Raw genomic sequence first — 21,548 nt, forward strand, 5'->3', positions numbered from 1 at the left:
TAAAGTGTCTTGTTAAATGAACTTAATAAAATGTTAATATCAAGCTAAATGTTTATAGGAATCTTTCCCCATATTAGTGCTTGCCAGAGACTGGGATGCAATCGCCGATGACCCTTATTTAATTATTAAATGTCCTGCTGCCCCTTTGCATTAGTGCAACCCGTAGCCACCCTGCCGGAGTGTTTACAGGTTCTTTGCTGTTTCATACCTTTTCCTCTCACTCACCCTCAGTGTTTATTTAATAATCCTGAAAGACCTTTCAAGCTTCCTAGGTTTAATGTTTGCTAAACACCCTGTCACTTCCACTTCTAGTGATCATCGCCGGGCTGCCACAGACTGGCCCAGGCTTCCTGCAAGCCCTTCAGAGGAGCTGGGAACGTCGCCGGCTGCAGAGAAGTTATCTCCATCCGTGCAGGAGCCCCCAGGTCAGTCAGGAGGGACAGAACTAAGGGGGCAGCTTAAAGCTGCGACATCAGCCCTGGAGTAACAGCGCTGAGGCGCTGGCTGAAATGCCGCACGCCAGTGAGTGGCTGCTCCCATGGGCGGTGGGTGAACCCACTTTGGAGAGGCAAGCCCGCTGGCCCCGCCCCTCCCCCCAGGGCCCCAAAGCCACCCCTCTGTGAAAGGGATCCCCCCACAGCCTGCCTGCCCAGCCACATCAGGCCATGCCACTGCCCCTGCCTCCCACGACCAGACCAAGCCGCTCCTTTGGCCCGCGAGGACCGGGCTGGCCCCAGTGCCACCAGTCAGGCCGGGCCATGCCGCCAGGCCCCTGCAGTGCCAGGCCCAGGCCCAGCCAGCAGCCTCCTCAAGGCCAGCTCCTGCTGGCCCCTCTGCCGGCTCTCACTCCCCGTCCCCAGCGCAGGGACCCGGCGAGCGGCGGGACCTTCCGGGCTGGAGGAAGAGCTCATGCCAGTCAGGACAGCTGAGGGGACATTTTGGGCCAGGCCTAACCGCCCAGCAGTGCTACAGCCTGGAGCCAGTGTCGTGCTTAGCGTGAAATGCTAGAGCCAGTACCACGCTCCCGATCGACGGGGCCCCTGCCCCACCTGGAGCAGGGCTCCCGCGGGAGGGGCGGCCCAGCAGGCGTGGGATGCATTGACCACACTGTGTGGAGGACCCAGGACCAAAGCGCACACTGCCTGGCTCCAGCCAGCCCTCTCAGACCTGGCTGCTCCACACAGGGGAATTAAGGGCTCCCAAGAGGCTGCGTGCTTAATAATCCCTCCTGGCTGGATCTGGATGGTGTCTCAGGCTTGATTTGGGACTAGACCTTGCCAGGAAGGGAGGGAAGCTGCAAGGGGGAGCCAGGAGCAGGAGGAAGGGGGGGTCTTTGGGGAGGCACTTGGGAGCAGGCCGGAGGGATGGAATTAACCTCAGGGGTGAGCCCTGGGGAGGGGTGAGGTACAGAAAAACAGCCATGAGGGACTGACATTCAGCGCCGAAAGGAGGAGCCGAGAGGGCCCAGGGAGACACTGGGGCCTGGACTCAGAGGGAGGCTGTGTTAAGCACAGACGGCAGGGACACAGCACAGAGGCTTGCAGGTAGCCAGGCTGTAGCAGCATGTGCGAAGGAGCAAATCAGGCTGGTTAATATGGGGGCAGGAACCCAGGGAACAGTGCAGGCCTGGGCTCCCCAACAAACCCCGAGAAAGGTCTTGAGGCTTATTGGGGCTGAGAACAAGCGAAGGGCAACAGAAGAATCTTTTATGATGCCGGGCTCTGTTACCCTGGAAAGGCGCCTGGGACTAAACCAGGACCTAGCCTGAAGGCTGAGGCAGGCCCAAGGCAGAGGACACGAGCGAACTGCCGTGCCCACCCAGGTGGGGATGCTCCAGTGGTGAGTCATTCTCGGATATTGTCACAAACAACGAAGTACAATAAACGGGGGTGGGGGTGCAGTTACTTAGCTTGTACTGCCTTGAAAACTGAAGGAAAGTCCATGAGAACATAAGAACGGCCACCCATGGTCAGCCCAAAGGGCCATCTCGCCCAGTGCCCTGTCTGCCGGCAGTGGCCAACGCCAAGTGTCCCAAAGGGAGTGAGCAGAACAGGAAATCATCCAGTGATCCCTCCCCTGTCGCCCATTTCAGCTTGTGGCAGAGGTTTATGGACACCCACAGCATGGGGCTGCTTCCCTGAGCATCTTCGTCGCTGATGGACCTTTCTCCACAAACGTATCTGTTTCCTTTTTTGAACCTAGTTGTACTTGTACTAGCTGGCCTTCACAGCACTCGCTAGCTATGAGTTCCACAGCTTGACTCTGTGTTGTATGGAGAAATACTGCCCTACGTGTGTTTTAAACCTGCTGCGTGTCAATGTCACTGGGTGACCCCTGGTCCTTGTGTGATATGAAGGGGTAAATGACACTGTCTTCTTCACCTTCTCTACACCAGTCATGGTTTTATAGACCTTTGTCGTGTCTCACTTTAGTCATTTCTGTTCTAAGTTGTTAGTTCCAGTCATTTACATTTCTCCTCATATGGAAATTGTTCCACTTCAAGTCTGGAGGTGCGGCAGCCTAGTTCCAGCATCTGTGTTACATACCACACTCGATAGCTGCAATTTCATAAATAAGTTCCTTCAGAACTCTTGAGAGAAGGGCTATGTCTGGACTGCAGGCTTCTTTTGGAGGAAGCTTTTCCAGAAGAGATCTTCCAAAAAAATTCTTCTGAAAGAGAGCGCCCACACTGACTGGACGCTATCTCACATTTAAGCTGTGATTACTATGGACGGGGTGGCCACCAGGACACCTGTGCTTTTTCCTCTTTCCTCTTCTTCTGAAAGAACTCCTCCTTCTCCTCCGTCCACACATGCTTGTTTCCGAAAGGCTTCTTCCTCATAGAAAGAGGTTTACCAATGTCGGAAAAACCCCTCCGCTCTTTCGATTTTTTTTTTGAAAGAGTGTGATTGCAGTGTGGACATAAGCGAAGGTTTTTTTTGAAAAATGTCCGTTTTTCTCAAACTTCAGTCTAGACATACCCAAGGTGTCTGGCCCTCGTGACTTACTATAGGTCAAACCTCTTTGGTCCGGCACTCTCTGGGCTGGCAACATCCATGCTCCGGCATGATTTTAATTTTCAGATGTCCACTTGTCGTTAGCATGGCCTCAGTCCCATAAAGATTGTTTGCAGCCACCAGTCCCGGCTCTCAGTGCTCCTTGCTGTTATTTAGCTCTGATTTACTCCTAAATGTCTTCTAAGAGCCCAATAAGCAGAGAAGTGTCAGTGATGCTGCTAGACAATATTGGCCTCCCATGGTCCAGCAAATGCTCTGGTTTGGCACCGGTCAGGCCTCAAGGGTGCCAGATTAGAGAGGTTCAGCCTGTCCTCTTTAATTTATCAGTTGGCTCTAAACCCACCTCTACTAACACCTCAGTCTGGGACAGTTCCTCAGATTTGTTACCTAACAAGAAGGGCTCACGTTTGGGAATCTCCTCCACATGCTCTTCAGTGAAGACTGATGGAAAGAATTAATTTAGCTTCTGCACAACAGCTTCCCTGATTGTTGAGCAGGCTTCTTGCTTCCGAAGTGTTTTAAAAATTGCTGTTATTTGCTGTGTCTTTTGCTAGTGGCTCTTCTTGCACTTAGTGAAAGTGAAGGGTTTGGCTAGCAGCCAAGTAGGTGGCTATCCAACCTCAGGAGCATTTAGCGCTGACAGTCCGGTCAGGGGCTGTGCTGAGCCCCACAACCCAAAGGCCACACGGAGAAGTTTCCATCTCGGTCCAGGAAGTGCTTGTGGCTGGTTTAAAAGGAGACCGTCTCCGGTTAGCTCAGGGAGTGGTTTGAGGAGAAGTGTCCTGTGGACTGTAATGGTCTGTTAAAAGAACATTGCTCCCCTCCCCTCACTTGCTGTTGGTTGTAGAACACCCCGGAGCAAGAGGACCCGAGGCTCCGATCTAGGTGGAACCCACACTGCCTGCGTGCCTGGCCGTGCACTAGTTGCTGGGGGAGACAGGCTTGCAGTCCAGGAGGGTCCGAAGTCTGACGCTAGTTTGAATGGCAGTGGACTTGGCTTAGCTGCCTGCCAAACGAGGTGCAGGGGAGGCCAGTAAATGCCTGAGGTGGGGGTAAATGCACTGGAGATTCTAGCCACAATACACTGCTAACAATGTCTAATCCCTGGGGAGCTGGGGGTGGGATGGGTTCTGCAGCTCATTTTTGCTGGGTGGCTGACTCTGAATGGCTTGGCTGCTCTGCATTTCCTGCTAGCTGGCAGGCTCTTTACCAGCCTTTGTTCCAGAGGGACCCAGGAGCTTTTGACAATTCCTCAGTTACGCAGGGTGAGAGGCCGCTGCTGGGCAGAGAGGGTTCCCCCGGGGCTAGGGGCTGATCCACCTCCTGCACAGCTCTTGTTCATGCACTGGGAGACTTGTCGTGCTTTTACACATGCTAATAGAGACATCTGAAAGCCAATAGCACTTACACAAAGTGTGTGTGTGTAGTGGTGGTGGTGGGGGGGGGGGGGGGGGAGACGAGACAGAGAGAGCTAATGCTAAAAAGATGTCAGCCAGATAACCTAACCTTCCCAGTACATTACCTCAGCTCCGAAGTTTTCCACAGGCCCTCGGCCGTATTAATTTTAGCAAATTAATTTTCCTTCACAAAAGCTTTTGGTTAGTTTGGGATTAAGGCCTTTTTTAGAGTTCATTATTTTCCCAAGCTGCCTTGTTTTGCTGTAATGTTGAGATGCCTGGTTCTATAGGAATTTAATCTCCCTGTTCCCCCAGCCGTTCTGTTCTCTGCTTTAGTGCAAATTGATGATGGAAGATAGCAGTGGGCCTTCCTGCTTCTATTTAACATGTCAGCAGGAAAAACCATCTGCTTGCAATTACGGGTACGGCCGAGCTGAGGGATCAGCACGGCAGATTTTATAAAACGATAGGAAACCTTTATCAACTCATAACTCCCTGTGTCATGCGGAAGAATATATTTGATTTGGAATAATCCATGCCATGCATAGCCGCCAGCAAGGCAGCCCGGTGCTCTAAGGCAGGGCGCAGGCTCCGTCACAGGCGTTGGAAGCGTTTTCTCGTAGTTTGGGGATTCTAGCACCTGCAGAGCCCCGGTCCCTGGCGGCGGGTCCATGCCCGACGCATTGGGAACCACAGGAGAGAAGCAGGGCTGGGAAGTGCCCATCTTCAAAAAAGGGAAGAAGGATGATCCAGGGAACTATAGGCCGGTCAGTCTTACCTCGATTCCTGGAAAAATCATGGAAGGGATCCTTAAGGAATCCATATTGAGGCACTTGAATGAGAGGAAAGTGATTAGGAATAGTCAGCATGGATTCACAAAGGGCAAGTCGTGCCTGACCAATCTGATTAGCTTCTATGATGAGGTAACTGGCTCGGTGGACATGGGGAAGTCAGTGGATGTTATATACCTTGACTTTAGCAAGGCTTTTGATACGGTCTCCCACAATATTCTTGCCAGCAAGTTAAGGGATTGTGGATTGGATAAATGGACAGTAAGGTGGATAGAAAGCTGGCTTGAAGGCCGGGCCCAGCGGGTAGTGATCAATGGCTCGATGTCAGGATGGCATTCGGTGTCTAGCGGAATGCCCCAAGGTTCGGTTCTAGGACCGGTTTTGTCAATATCTTTATTAATGATCTGGATGAGGGGATGGATTGCACCCTCAGCAAGTTTGCAGATGACACTAAGCTGGGGGGAGAGGTAGATACGCTTAAGGGCAGAGATAGGGTCCAGAATGACTTAGACAAATTGGAGGATTGGGCCACAACAAATCTGATGAGGTTCAACAAGGACAAGTGTAGAGTCCTGCACTTGGGACAGAAGAATCCCAAGCACAGTTACAAGCTGGGGACCAACCGGTTAAGTAGTAGTTCTGCAGAAAAGGACCTTGGGGTTACAGTGGATGAGAAGCTGGATATGAGTCAACAGTGTGTCCTTGTAGCCAAGAAGGCTAATGGCATATTAGGTTGCATTAAGAGGAGCATTGGCAGCAGATCCAGAGATGTCATCATTCCCCTTTATTCGGCCTTGGTGAGGCCGCATCTGGAGTATTGTGTCCAGTTCTGGGCCCCCCACTGCAGAAGGATGTGGACACATTGGAGAGGGTCCAGCGGAGGGCAACCAAAATGATTAGGGGGCTGGAGCATATGACTTATGAGGAGAGGCTGAGGGACTTGGGTCTGTTTAGTCTGCAGAAGCGAAGAGTGAGGGGGGATTTGATAGCAGCCTTCAACTTCCTGAAGGGGGGTTCCAAAGAGGATGGAGAGAGGCTGTTCTCAGTAGTGACAGATGGCAGAACAAGGAGCAATGGTCTCAAGTTGTGGTGGGAGAGGTCCAGGTTGGATATTAGGAAAAACTGTTTCACTAGGAGGGTGGTGAAGCATTGGAATGGGTTACCTAGGGAAGTAGTGGAGTCTCCATCCCTAGAGGTGTTTAAGTCTCAGCTTGACAAAGCCCTGGCCGGGTTGATTTAGTTGGAATTGGTCCTGCCTAGAGCAGGGGGCTGGACTTGACGACCTTCTGAGGTCTCTTCCAGCTCTGTGGTTCTATGATTCTATGTGCTGCAGCTTGCCCTGGTGCGCACAGGAGTGAACCAAAGGGCAGGACGGGCCAGTGGCCAGAACCCAGCTGGACTTCAGGAGACCAGGTCTGGGGTTTGGAGAGCCAGAGGTTTTGTCTTGGATTTCCCTCCCCCAGTGATGAAACGTGTGGATGCCTGAGACCCCTCACATGGGGCCTGCGCCTTGGGAAGTGGGTCCTGGCCCAGGGCGTGCCATCCCTGCCAGGCTAGAGATTCGTCCTCTCTTTGGTGCTGTCTCTCATCTCTTCTACAAGTGGAACAGCTTGAGGGACCCCGGCACCGGGAGCTGTTTCCCGGCACCGGGAGCTGGGCATGCTCAGGAAGCCACAGGACCCGCTCAGGTCGGATGCCTGGGCCCATGTGCATGGGCAGAGAGAATGGCGATATCACAGCTGTGCGGCACCCCACCCTGGCTTCGGACTGCTGTTAATTAGAAGCCCCCCCTCCTGGGCCTCTGGGCATGGGGTCGCTGTGAACGGTGAGTGCTGGAGCATGCAGAGATCACCAGTCCAGGATAATACAAAGTGCCTCTTAGCTAAAGCAGGGGCGTGAGATCATGGCTCCGCCAGGTCAGGCTTCTCCAGAGCTCAGACAAAGCTCCCCGAGGGAACGGCCGACGCAGGCCCTTCCTATGGGATTGGTTTTAAAACCTCTTCGCGTCCTGTGCCGCTACCTGCAGAGTTCACCTTCTTTTCAAAGCCCTGCTCTGCTGGGCTCTCTGCGGGCTGCCGCCGCCGCCTCCCTGGCAGCGGCTCATCTGTGCAGCTGGCTCTGCTCGGCTGTGCCTGCCTCTCAAAGGGCTGCTGGGATCTGCGCCCAGTCGGTCCCATGGGGAACCCTGCTTCTCAAAGAGAAGTGAGCTCACTGCAGCAGGGGCTGGGGTAGGGAGATGCTGCTCCCCATACCTGCTGGAAGAGCGGCAGGGCACCCGCAGAAGCCCCTCTGGGCTACAGGAGTTGCATGGCTGGAGACAGTTTGGTCAGAAGAGAATGCCAGGCCGTGGGGGTCAGCGGGGAGATCTTTGCTCTGGGGGCCCGTCTCTGCTGGGAGAGGTGGGATTTTTAGGGTGCATCTGGCAGCATCTGGTGGTGGAAATCATTGTTTTGCCAAAGTACCCAGGCCACTGTCCACGGTGAACAGCTGCTCTGCCCCACTTGTGCCAGCTGCTCTGGCCTCTCTAATGCCACCCCCACCACAAGCTCTGTAAGAAACTCCAGACAGTCACCTCCCACCCAGGAAAAGCCTCGCAGCCAGTCCCACTGGAGAGAGGGGCAAAGCACCAACCCCCTGCAGGGGGTTAAACGGTAACTGGTTAGCTGCTAAGCACTGCTTCACCCACAGGGCAGGGGGGCAGCTCCCCACCACTGCAGCCTGGCTGGCCAGACCCCCACGGGTTCAATGACTGCAGTTAACGTTTACATCCCTGCTCCCTGCTGTGCGAAGTGCTGCTGAGACACATTGCAAGGGAGCTGGACAGCAGAATTCCAGAGCCACGCAGAGTTCTGCCGACACAAGCACCCCCCGAGCAGCCAGTCCTCCGCTCCTTCTCCATCATGGAAAGTAGCCACTCACTGCCCCTGCAGCCTGGGGTCACAAAGAGTCTGGGCCAGTCCAGAGAGCCATAGCACCTGCTCTGCAATGCTCTGAAGGGCACCTGTCCCTGCCAGCGGTCCTCACAGAAAAGAGTAACCCCGTCTGTCTTCCTGGCGTTCGTCCTGCAAGATAACCCTGCCCCCAGACTGTGGTCACTCCCAAGCCCTAGTGGCGCACACAACCCTTGCATCGTCTGCTTCGGTACCAGCCACGAGCTCCAGAAACCTGCTCCTCTGCTAGGATGCACATGAATGTGCTAATGACCTTCCCAGCAAAGGGTACATAATGAAGGTGTCGCAAACTGCATCGCCTAGCCCAGGTACCTGCATGCAGAGGCGTGTGTGGTCCGGGGGAACTAAGCCCCGAATGGCGGACGGAGGAGGCTCGCTCCCAGCGTGGTTTTGGGGGTGAGAGGGAAAGTCAGTGGGAAGGAGGAGCAGGCCCAGGGAGCTGCGTGGTCTGTGACCAGATCTCCCCGTCACTGTTCTGTGCGATGGAGACAATGGCAGTTTCTGCTCTAGGGAGGATTTTCGTGCTGGGCAGTTCCCGTATGGTGTGTGGCGGGGACCGTGGCTCTCCCTGGCCCAGGTGACGTGCGACTTGCCCCAGCTGGAGAGCAGGTGGTCCACAGGCCTGTTGCTCTGTGGAGGAGAGTGCGTGGGATGGGACTGCTGGGCTTCCTATGCTGAAGCTGTTTGTCCCTCGAGGAGCAGGAATGTTTTGGCTCCATCTAAAGCGCCCCAGCTGCAGGTCATGTTAGAAACATTCATTTTTACCAAAGCAAATTCGAAACATAAAAGAATTTTTAAAAAAAGTCTCAGACTTGAATCCCTTGGAAACGTTCACATCCGCCGGTCTCCCCAGGCCAGGGCCACAAGGCCTGGACGCCGCCAGTGATTCACCTTGGGCAACGCTTGTCACTGGAGCCGCGGCCACCCTGGGTCATCTGGCAGCTCTGGGCTGCGTGTCGTGCTCCAGAGGGGCGGCGTTCTCCGTCCGGATAGATGCCAGCCTGGTGTAAAGGGGCGGTCACGCTGCCTCTCCCCCTCCCGCTCGGTAGCTTGTAAGCTCCTTGGGCACTGCAGCACCTAGTGCACAGGGCCCAGCTCCCGGGCAGGACCACTAGGGCCACTGCGATATGAAAGGGGAGAGGAAGATGTGGCCTCTGCCCCCAGCAGCGTAAAGCCTGACTAACCAGCCCAGGTGATTGACACACTTCGTGCATGGGGGGAACAGCAGCAGAGGCTCTGCCTGGCACCTGAGAGTGACTCCTGCATAGCAGGTTAGCCCTGGAGCCATGACTGAAAGGAGGATGGGTGGGAGGGGGGTAAGGGGAGAGGAACAAAGGGTGGGCAGTGGGTACAAAGGGAGCAGGCAGTTAGAGAAGCAGCAGGAGGCAATGGGAGCAGAGCTAGGGGCCGCATGTGTTTGTCACTGGTGACTCCAGTCTGAGGCCAGAATGTTCTTTCTGCAGCTCATCAGGTGAGAAGTGTGATTCCAGCACCTGGAGCCCTGCGGAATAGAGAACCAGATGCTGCAAGAGGGCAGGAAGCACTGAGCCAAGCCTAGGGCCTGGGACAGATGGGGGGTAAGAGCCACCGTGAAAGAATTTCATTCTCCAGAGCACAATCATAGACGCCTAGAACGGGAAAGGACCTTGAGAGGTCATCAGGTCCAGTCCCCTGCCCTCACGGCAGGACCCCGCACTGTCTAGACCATCCCTGAGAGATGTCCATCTAACCTGCTCTTAAATATCTCTTTAGGCAATTTATTCCAGTGTTCAACCACCCCGAGAGTTAGGAAGTTTTTCCTAATGTCCAACCTAACCCTCCCTTGCTGCAGTGTAAGCCCATTGCTGCTTGGCTTATAATCAGAGATTAAGGAGAATAATTTTCTCCCTCCTCCTTGTAACACCCTTTTAGGTACTTAAGAACACAGGAATGGCCGGACTGTGTCAGACCAAAGGTCCACCTAGCCCAGTGTCCTGTCTGCCCATGGTGGCCAATGCCAGGTGCCACAGAAGGAGGAAACACAACAGGGAATCACACCATCCCATTCCCATCCCCCATTCCCAGTCTCTGACAGAGGCTAAGGGCACCATTCCTACCCATCCTGGCTAATAGCCACTGATGAACCTAACCTCCATGAATCCATCTAGTTCTTGAACCTCGTTAAAGTCCTGGCCTTCACCACATCCTCTGGCAAGGAGTTCCACAGATGGACTGTGCACTGTGTGAAGAAAAACTTCCTTTGCTTGTTTTAAACTTGCTGCCTATGAATGTCATTTGGTGACCCCTAGCTCTTAGTTCTTACTTGAAATACTTGAAAGTTGCTGTCTCTCCCCTCTCAGTCTTCTCCTTTCCAAACTAAACAAGCCCAATTCTTTCAGTCTTCCCTCCTAGCTCATGTTTTCTAGACCTTTCATCATTTTTGTTGCTCTTGTCTGGACCCTCTCCAATTTCTTCACAGCCCAGGAGGCAATGGGTTTCTGAGGTTGGTGGTTACAGGAGAGACTTTGATAAGAAACCTATTTCCAGGGTGATTTAGAACCTTTGTTCCCGTTTATCTTTGGTCCTGGCAAAGAGATGAAGGCCACAAAGCTCTCCTGACTGGCTGGGATTAATGGGAACAGTCTTTCCTGGCTTTTCCGAGGCTTCCCAACAAGCAACTTCACCCGTTCAGCCAAACCCCACCTGGCCTGAGGCAGCGCTGTGGAGCGATGGGGAATACGGCTTGGAGACGAGAGCCAGGTTTCCTTTCAGGCTGCTCAGGGGCTCAGCCCGGGCAGGCTTTGCAAGGAAACTCAGACTGGTCTGTCTCTGTGCAAGGATGTGGCATTGTCAGGTAGCAGAGCTGGAGCCAGGAAATCCTGCTGGATGCCACCCGGAGAGGTTCATGCAAACCCAGGCCAAAGCCCGTTCATTGGATTTCACACACATGAATGTGCTGATAAATTGCCAGCCCAGCTGTGTGGAGCCATGGAAATTCAATGTTGTTTTCATGGGCTTGTCTGCTGATTATTAATAAGCAATTAGCTTCCATAAGTACTTGACCGCAGCTTTCCTTTGCGGGTTCTAGCGTTTCATGGCTGTAGACTCTAGTGACCTCAGCAGGGGCCAGGCCCAGCCTGTGGCAGTCCCGGCGCTGGGGGCGCAGTCTGCACAGGGTTGCAGGAGTGCCGTCTGTGGGGGGTGGAGCTAGTTCCCGCATCAGATGCCAGTCGATGGGGCTCTGGAATGCGGGCCACAGTGCCTGGATGTTGCAGGATGGTGTGTGCACTGGTTCCCTACGGCCAGGGGGTGCACTGCGCTGCACCGGGACAGTCCCATGTTACTCCCACTTGGCACAGGTGTGAACGGTGAGACCAGGGGGCGTGAACCACGCTCTGTGGGCCCGACACTCACGAGCCTCCCCTGAGCTCTGCCCCTGACCCGCTGGGCAGCCTGAGGCCCTGGGGGAAGGGTGCTGGGTGAGTGAATTAACAGCTCTAGCCTGCGTCAGTTTCTGAAGGAAGAGGGAGAAAACGGAGCGCTGGGTAGGGTCATTCAGACAATGAACTGGGGCTTCAGCCTCGACTCAGTTCCTGTCTCAGCTGGGTCACTTTGGCTTTTCAGCGTTTGTCTCCCACCTTCGGTCTGTTTTGACTCGGAGACTCGGCGCATGGATGCCTCTTGCCTTGTGAGCGGGCAGTGCCCAGCGTATGGCTGCGAGCCCTCCAGGAAGGAAAGGCTACTCCTAAATTAAACATTGCGCCCAGGAACACATTCAGCCAAAGCTGCATCCCTTCACAGGCGGGAGTGCTGGCAGGGGCAGGCCTCTGAGCACTACCGGACCACGGCGAGGAGGAGGAAACGCAGCAGAGGCCACTGGCCTCCCTTTGGGGGTGATGGTTCCCATCAGATCGCTGCACCTGGGGCGGGGGCGGGGGGGCAGATCCTCCTCTGATGCTGACTTAGGCCAACTGTCTGTCTAAGTTACTTCTGCGGCCTCCGCTCCAGCAGCGCCCTCGAGCAAGAAATGGAATTCACCCCTTCTGAGCCCCAGCCCTGGCGGTCTGAGGCAGAGGAGAGCTGGCTCCCCGCGGGCTGCAGAGGCTGGAGGAGGGAGCCCATCACGGGAGTGAAAACCTTTGTGTGCTCAGAACCATTTGATAGCCGCTGGCGAAGGCTGCTGGGAGCCCCCTGCCGCGCCGGGGCAGCCCCTCCAGCTCGCACTGGGCGGGCAGAGAGCCAGGCTCACGGACACAACGGGGCTACTCTCCTGTGTCAGGACTGGGACGATTGCCCAGGTATCTGGCTGTGGCCATCCTAGAGCCAGGCTGTCCCACTTGATCCAGGCCTCCGTGGATACGGCCCGCCTCCCCCCGACCTCCAGGCACAGCCTTGCTCTGTGTGCAGTGGGGAAGGACCCTCCTGGCAACCGCGAGCCTTGAGGCCAGGGGGATTTCTCCTCTCCGCGACTCCCTGTGCCATTCACGGACCTCATCCCTCCCGCCCTGCTGGTCCATTTGTTCACTCGCTCTTATTTCCAGTCCCTGGCAGCGAGTGCCTCACGCCGGCAACAACTTTTATTTTGAACGTCTGAGTTCATGCTCGGTAATCACTTCCAAATGCCCGTGTCTACGGGCTATATTGTTTCAGCATTCAGCCACCAATTTCTGAAATCTCTGAAATAGGACTCTGTTTGCAAGCATGTGCCGGAGAGTTGTTCCTTTCCGCTATATTTGTAACATGTACATGTGGTTTAATTCAACAAGAGGACCAAAGGGGACATTTTTCCATCAGGTTGTGTCCCCCGCCCCCCTTTTCTTTAGTGTTGTCTCTGCCAAACCAGCTGGCTGGCTGCCACCCGCAGCTCCGCGGCTGGTACCAAATGTGACAGGGGTTGAGAATGTTTTCAGGCTAGTCCAGGATTGGTGCCTGGCAATAAACTGAGAGAAGCCCTGGCTGGCCCAGTCATGCTCACATGTTGGCTAAGGACAAATGTGGCTCCTGGATCCAGATATCGGAGAGAAACCAGCCACAATTTGAAATGGGGGGCAGGCGTCCCAGTAGATACGGTGCTCCTGGATGCCCCCCGATTGTCTGAACTATCAGGCTACTATCGAATTAGCTGCAACAGGCACCCTGACAAACCCCTCTGCAGCCAACCTTTGGGGCTGGGTTTCAGTGACTACTGAGCAACCTTCGTCAGGGACCTGCTACGAACAATGACAGCGAGTAGCAGTGGGCAGCTGCCCCTCCTACGAGGAGGCAGATCAGTTCTGATCCTCTTCATTTCCTGAGCACAGACTGGAAGCGTGTTTTAGCATGAAGTGCCTCCAACTTAAATGTCTGAGCCTTTTGCTTTCCTGTAAGTGACGTAGTGTGCAGGCGTTGGGGCTCTGGGGCTGGGAGGTTTTTGCAAGGTGGTGACCACGTCACCGCTTGACTTATTCAAGCCTCCAGAGACTCAGAGCTTCTTCTGTTGCTCCAGAGCCTGCTGAAGTCAATGGAACGGAGTGCATTGAATAGTGGCAGAGAATAATCTGACTAGAGATTGCTGCCTTTGCAATGGGCCCTCCAGACCCAAACCCGCAGAGAAAGAGCAGAGCCCTTCTATGGCAGCTCTGGCTTCAATGCAACAGGCAGGCCCTGGCCCTGAGAGCTCCTGGATGACAAGTCAGAAACATGTTAAAAACAACGAGCAGTCCTGTGGCACCTCAGAGACTAACAAAATACTTAGCTAGTATCATGAGCGTCGGGGGGCAAAACCCACCTCCTCAGATGAATTACAGCCCAGGGGTGTGCAGTAGAAAAGGGAACCTCAGAGGCCTTGCTTGGCTCTGGACTACACATTTCTCTGTGATTACGGGTCTTTTCATCTTGTTTAGCTTTGATAGAACTCTTGAAACTCCCAAATGCTCCTCACTGCCTCGCTGATGAAGTAATTAGTCCAGACTCAGGATTCCAGCCCACCAGACGGCTGTGCTCCAAACGGCCAGTTTCAATAATAAATAGACAAATAAAGCAGATCAGAGAAGAAGAAGCTGTCAGTGGCGCATTTGGTAGAAATAGACTTTGGGAGGTAGCTGTGCACAAATTCAACACTTGGCCAGCAGGAACAGCTGCACTTTTCTGACCAGACTTACAGGAAGATGGGGATAATTCTTCTCAGCATGGCAGCTGCCAGTGACTTCCGCCTAGCACGGGGCTCCGTGTGCGACGGGCGGCGCACACAGGCAGCAAGAGACTGTCCCTCGTCCGAACAGCTGACCCTCCAGCCGACCGGGCCAGCAAACGAGGGAAAAGGCTCAGGGACAGATGGGGACAGGGAAGTAGAAAGAGCCAGAGTAGCAGCAGAACTTGGCATGCTGAGCTGGCTGCCAGGAGCCCACAGGAAGCTTTTGGGAATGGAGCAGTCTGAAAAAATCGGGGCCAGTTGTGGGTGGGGCAGTGAATTCCATCGGGCTGTGTCCTTTCTAGTGGCCTGTCTATAGATCTCTGTAGAGCTCTTGGGTTCCTGCGCTCTCCGTAGCCTGTCCAGTGGAAGCTTTGGAGTTACCTGCTCCTGGAACTGCTCCCGTCTGTGGGCCCCATGTTCATGGGTGTTCACCATGCTGTGTGTCCCTGCGCTTCTCAACTTCTGAGCACTTATGGGACTCCCTGCCCCCCATGGCACTGCCTGTGGCTGACGGCTCCTCTGTCCCTCGAGCACACAGACTCGTTACGTCACCGCTATTGCACCCCGGGAAGGGCCTCGAGCGATCACGTAGTTCATCCCTAGTGCTCACAGCAGGGCCAGGCACCAGCTAGACCATCCCCAGCAAGTGTGTGTCCCACCTGCTCTTAAACATCTTCAGTGCTGGAGATTCCACTACCCCCCCAGGCCGTTTGTTCCAGTGTTTCACCCCCCTGACAGGCAGGAAGTTTTTCCTAACGTCCAACCTAGGATTCTGCTTTCAGTGACATTTATTTCCTTGCTGCTGCCGTGGACTCCATGAACAATCCCTCCCATCACCACTCTGGCCGTGGGGCTTTCCTTGACTCTGCCGTGGGTATGTGCAGTGGGTTGGAGTGGCCACCCACTGACGCCGAAGGGGAGGTGCCCCTCCCAGAGCGACCACAGGGGCGGACTGGCTCGGCGGGATGCCGGGAATTACCTGGTGGGCCGTCGTGTCCGGGTGACACTACCCCCACTCCGAGCGGCTCCGCGTCCGCACTGTATGCAGCACGCAGAGCCCGACCCACCACCTGCGCCGCGTGCCGGACATGAAGCAGGGGCAGGGCTCAAGGGGCACGCAGGGGTGATGTCAGGGGCAGGGCCGTTCTCAGCCCATTTCCTGGGCCTATTTTGATTGCCAGTGCGCTCCTGGCTGACCAGCTTATAGCATGGAGCACTTGCCTGTGCAGTGCAGAGCACACTTAGGTGCAGAGCTTTTGTACAGCCCAGTCTGAAATCTGCCCAGTCCACAGAGGTAAAATCCACGGAGCACAGCCCCAGCCGGATTACACGCTGCAGTGACTCTGCCGTCCAGAGCGCGCTGTGGAGGATGCAGGCAGGAGCCATTAGCTGGCTCTGGAGGAAGGAATGCTGGTTCTGTGGGGAGATAATGACACGGGACACATGGAGCCAGGGCCCCTGGGGTGGCCGACTCTCTCCTCAGCTTTAACTGAGCCTGCCTTGCCTGGAGGAGAGGCGCTAAGTCCGCAGGGTAAACCGCTTTCTGCCCGACCTGTCTGGTGCAGGAACGGTCTCCACCAGTGCAGCCAGGACAGCAAAGCGAAGCGAGGGCTCGGGGCGGTCTCAGCACCAGCCAGGAACGTAGCCATTGCACATGCCCTTGGTGTAGCGAGCTGTTTGTGGTAGCAGACAGGCCTGGGCGCAGCTGCCAGCCTCAGCACGGGCCACGTCAGCTCAGAGAAAAGTCACCTTGCTGTGTGGAGTTTCTGGGGAGCTGAGGATTCCACATTGTGTCCTGGCACAGAGACACTCCTCGTGCACGGGAAGACCTGACCACTCAGCAGCTGAGGGGGCAGGAGAGCACTGTGAGGCCCGGTGTCCTAAGGGGCAGCTCTGCGAAGCCTCATCGTGCACATTACATCCTCCGGATGGCAGCACCGCCAGGCCGAAGAGAAGGCCACAAGCGGCTGCAGGCAGAAGTAGTGAGGGCAGGGATACGGCTTGGTGGCTGGGAATCTGACACAGGATCCAGTCTCTGAAGACCAAGTGATCGGGCCACAGGGAGCCCTGAAGTCCCTCAGCCAGGGAGATACAGAGGTGGAGTATTCAGTGAGGCAACGATGACCCTAAGGAGTCACACGCTCCCAGGCCCTGGGAAATCGTGCTCCCGTTGTTCTCCTGCCAAGTGTCCGTGTGTTAGGAATGGAGGAAGCCCCTGAGCCGTGGCATGTGCTGGCTCCTTTGTTGACTCCCCAAAGTCTCCTCTTTCCTGGCTGGTGCCAGGCTGAGGCCCAACAGGCGACGTCCATCCGTCCGTCCATCATCTTCTAAGTATTTGACCTCTGACAGGTTTGCTTCTCTGACCAAAGGCCAAGGCCAGGTCTGAACTTTTCCCAGCTGTTTGAAGATTTTACAAACCCGGCCCTGCTGCCTCCACCTGGGGTTTATTAGGCAGGAACATGAATAGAATCTGTCACTGAGAAGTGTTTACACTAAAGCACAGAGGAATCTCCTGGCAGGAAGCTGCTCTTGAAGCCAGACGTGCTGCCATGGCTGATATCGTCCCGTTGGCATGGAAATGGGAGCCGGACCCGGGTCTCTTGGTGAATGTTCAGTGCCACGTGCCCTTGGAGGCTCCCAGGTTTCCCCAGGAATTGGCTGCCGAGCCTGCGAAAGAGCTGCTCTTGCAGCGCACTCCCGGGCACTCATGCGGCTGTACACGGGCTGGCTCGCCAGGGACCGGCGCCCATAGGGACCCTCTCAGTCTGGCAGGGAACTGGGGAATCGCCACCTCCCCTGAGCAGCAATGGGTCACAGCCTAAGCGGGGTGTGAGTAGGTCACACTTGTGTGCCAGACAGTGTGCACTAGAACGGGACAGAGGGCCAGGCGGAGCACAAGCGGAGGAGCAGAGGGTGGGGTGTTCATTGCTGAGCTGTGGGATGAGGAGCAGGTCAGATGCTCCTGCACGGCCTGTCTACAGAGAGCAGGGGAGCATGAGGTAGCAAACGTGACAAGTCAAGGGCACTTCCTCCTCCGCCGAGCACCCCAAAGTATTACCCACAATGCCTCAGCAACGGTGAGCCCCTGTCAGACTCACTGACGGTGCAGGGTGACTCCTGCCACTCTCAGAGCTGCAGCCTTTCCCTGTCACTCAGCTCAGTCCCTGGGCCCAGGCTGCCGAGGGGCCCTTCGGGAGACGCAGCCCAAGTCCCCTGGCACGCCGAACGGCTCTGCTTGTGAGCATGGAGCTGGCCGTGCTTCCAGGTGCCCCGTTCGGTCTGGATCACACCAGGAACTGGGCAGAGGGGGCAGTGCCAGCGGCCTGGCTCCTCTGTCTGCCAGCTTTCTGGCTGCTGCTGAGCTTCCCCTCCTGGCTGAAGGCAGGAGTGACAGCAAGTTTGGGGTTTCCCAGCCTGTTGCTCGCTGGCCCCCCTGGGCTGGGGGCGTGGCTCCGGCATGTATTTGGGGGCAAAGTCCAGCACGGGAAGACCTGGAGGCTCCCTGGCTGGAGGTCCAGGCCTGGAAAAGCAGATGACGATTCAGGCGAGGGACAAGGGGGCCTGGCTGGGAGAGAGCTGCTCTGTTGTGGGAGAGATTTCCCCTGCTGGGGCCTGCCTGGTCCCGAAATCAGTCGGGTTTAATGGGGCTGTGAGCCCTGCGGATTGAACCCATTCTGCTAATCCTGATGCCAGCGAGGTCACTAATAAAAACCTCCATCGACTTTAGTGGGAGCCGGGCCCATCGCTGAGCCTGGGGCCCAGGAGAGCACCTGCTGGCTGCATGCCTCGGACGCATGAGCAGGACTCGTGGCCAGCTGCACAAGCCATTCCCACACTCCCGTTATTGATCAAGTGAGAAAGGAAAACAAGAGGCGGGGGGAGGGGTTAGGCCCGGGACAGAGATTTACAGCCTGCACGTGGGGAAGTCTGCATCATGCCGAGGAAAGGAAAGTCCAGCGGCCCACAAGTGGCATTTATTTATTAAGACGAGGGCGGGTTTTGAGGGAGAGATTTATTGTGGAATCTGCCTGTAAAAGTGCTAGAAGTGAAACGTTGCTCAGAGCATGTGTGGTCTTCAGATCCTTTCCCCTCTCCGCTGAAACGAAGGCAGAGGCCATAAAACTGCCTTCCCGCCAGCTGGTCTTCATGAAGCCGCTGCTTGCGGCATTAACGTGCACGAGCGAGGCTGCTCCAGCCTAGAGCTGGTGACCCAGTCTGGCCATGCCTGGGACATGCTGTAGACAGGCACCATCCCCTCCCCCAGGGAAACGTGGCTCCTGGGGCGAAGCGAGAGCGTTCACACATTGCCTTTTCCCGAGGCGGGTGGGGGCTGGGATTCTCCCGCTCTGCTCTGGAGTTATTACGTCTCCACCCAGCCAGGAGCAGGCCTCCAAGTGGCGGTGACTAGACCCGCTCGCTCCGCTCCAGCCTGCGAGCTGCGCAGGCAGTGTGGCTCCCGCAGCAGAGAGGCCCCTCAGGCTAGCCAGCTGTGAGTGCCCCGGCAAGTGGGCAGGAGGGGTGGCTAGCCCAGGCGACACCGCTGCTTCTCTTGCACTGGCTGGCATCTATCTTCCTGCACCGGGAAGCAGCCTGCTGGTGGCTCTGTGGCCCTGTCACAGTGCCCACGGGGATTGCGTGGCGATGGCAGCTTGGCGCAGTCCCACAGCCGAGAAGTCAGGCTGACTCGATCAGTCCACGCTGTGACACGTCCCCTGTGCACTGCAGAAAATCTCCGGAGTCAAAGTACAAGAAAACTGATAAACGCTGGTCTCCATTGTGCTCCTTTCACCTTCTGAAATTGCAGTGGGTCATGCACAAGATGGGAATGAGCTCGTGGAGGTTCTTTCTCGCAGTAACCCTGACAACCTCCCTCATTACCGGCTCCCAAAGGAATATCTTTTTTGTGATGTAAAGGGAGTTGGAGCCATAAATCCTCATGGCCCAAGATGACAGAATGAGCCCTTGGAATCCCTAATTCCTTGTATATAATATGTCTAGCGTCTACATAACATTGATTTGCGATTTGCTGGGCATAATTGCTTCTGTTCAACATCACTGAGTTGTCTTCAGTACACATTGTTCTGCCATTTTTTACAAGCAATACAGGGACAAGTCCCAGAGCCTGCATGAATCTCAGCCAATCAGGCAGCTTTCTGTAACGGAATTAAGTAGCAGAAAGTAGAAAAGCTAATTGGTTCATATTGATCTTTTTCTTTGGTAATTTCAGTGGGGACTTTGGTGGAATCGTTAGACCTTGACTCTGAGCCATGTGTGTTCTGTGTTTTCTTCTTCTGGGGCTTGATTTTCCTCTGCTGCTTTAGCGGCGAAAGGCCAAGGCCTTTGGAACAGGATTGGTATTTAACCTCAGCTCTGCAAGAATGGGCAGGAAGCAGCTTCTGGGACAAAGGGAGTTTACTGGTCAGGAGGCGAAAATACCAGACTGTCCGGGCCAATACCGGACACCTGGCAACCCTGGGCGTCTCTGACAGCCCCCTCCAGCTGCGCAGTGGGGCTGGGAGAAACGGGCTGTTTTGGGCACCAGAAAGGGGGTGCTCTTTCTCAGCAGCGCGCGCCAATCATGCCCTGTTCCCGTGAGCAGGGGGCACCTCAGCGGGGAAGCACAGCAGGCCGGCGTATTGTGAGCGCACCGCGGCAGGAAGCTCCCGCCTGGAGAGCTCTTACCATGGCCACGTGGCTTGTGCTAGCACAGCCGGTGTGTCCTTGTACACAGGAGCTCGGCAGCTCCCCGGCAGATGGTTCTGTTGCTGCCAGCTATGCTCCAAGCCCGTACCCTCCTCTCCCGCCACCCCGCTGCCAGGCTGGGGCTGTGCGCTAACCCCCGGGACCGTGAGCGTTTAGCAGGAGATGGGAAGGCGCAGCCAGGGGGTCCCGTGCATGCTTGGGAGCCTCTCCCCTCGACCCAGGCCCCAGCGTGAGGGGGAGACCAAAGAAATGGAGCCTGAAAGTGGTGGAGACGCACATCTGCGGATGTTGCCCTTGCTGTGTGTGGGGGAGTGTTAATTCCCCTGAACAGGATCCCAGGTGCCCGCTGGGGTGGTGGCAGCAGGGAGCCAAACTCCAGGCATTTCTGGAACAGCCTGGTCCCTGACGCACTCAGGTAAAGAGATGGCGCCTGCCACTTCAGACAGCACCTGCCACCCCTTACACATCCCCCTCAGCAGCAGTGGGCAGCTGGTGCCATCTCTTGGTGAAGGAAGGGAACGGGCTGGGGAGCAGGCACAGAGAGGAGACGGGAGTGGGGAACCTGGCTGGGGGAGCAGCTCTCCGTGAGCCGAAGCAGGGAGGAAGCCGGGGCAGCTGTGGCTGTGGTGTTTTATTGTGCCCTTCTCCTGCTGCCTCTCCACCAGAATCTTCCTCCGGTGGCAATCTCTCCAGGGCCTCTTGGTAAATACTTGCCAGTGGCTGACCCACTCCTCTTAAACACCCTTGGCCCTGTGGCCTCCAGCCCCCTCACAGCAAAGCGTCGAGCAGAGAGGGCAGCTTCTCCACATACCGAGCTGGTGCTGCTCTGTCCTGGCTAGCCTCATGGCTCTGAATTCAGCCTTCCTCTTTCTGCAGCCTCCAGGGGCACCACACAGCAGTCAGGAGAGATGGGACAAATTGGAGGAAGCCCAGAGAAGAGCAACAAAAAATAATTCGAGGTCTAGAAAACATGATCTGGGAGGGAAGATTGGAACAGCTGGGTGTTCAGTCTGGAGAAGGGAAGACCAAAGGGGGATGTGATACCAGTTTTCAAGTACAGAAAAGTTGGTTAGAAGGAGGAGGGAGGAAAATTGTTCTTAACCTCCGAGGACAGGAACGGAGCAAGGGGCTTAAATTGCAGCCATTTCAGTCTATTTGCAGCTCCTTCGTGGTCCTCCCTCTCTGGTCACTCAGCTCCAGTTACTGATTGTCCTTGGGCAGTTAGTGCTTCCTTCTTGGAGGAGATCTGTGTCTGTGCTGAGTCTGACAAACACGCTGGGTTTTGGGAACCAGTCGATGGCATCTGTGATCGTGTTCCCAGTGGGCTCCCCGGGCGCGTGAGCCTGCCTCGCTATGGCCACATCTCCACTTGCGGGAAGCTCCACGCTGCTAGGGATCTGTAGTTCGCATCAAAGGGGAACGGGACTCTTGATTTACTGTAACTCTGAATGAAAATTGTGCCGCTTGTAATCAATCTTAGTCGGACCCTGCCCACTCGCACTGCACAGCCAGGCTTCCGAGTGCTGAGACACCGCACA

General features: G+C 55.7%; 1 protein-coding gene across 1 annotated transcript in view; it reads left to right on the forward strand.

Moving 5' to 3' along the window:
• Window positions 1-316: 316 nt before the first annotated feature.
• The window catches only part of ZMAT4 (zinc finger matrin-type 4), a 200,875-nt gene continuing 179,643 nt past the window's right edge, over window positions 317-21,548 (forward strand). The window contains exon 1 of the mRNA XM_089773817.1: window positions 317-425. The gene's annotated coding sequence lies outside the window, so the exon portion shown is untranslated. The remainder of the gene's footprint in view (window positions 426-21,548) is intronic.

Source organism: Pelodiscus sinensis, chromosome 28 (assembly GCF_052426305.1).
Source record: "Pelodiscus sinensis isolate ZL-2025 chromosome 28, ASM5242630v1, whole genome shotgun sequence".
In the NCBI taxonomy this organism is placed as follows: Eukaryota; Metazoa; Chordata; order Testudines; family Trionychidae; genus Pelodiscus; species Pelodiscus sinensis.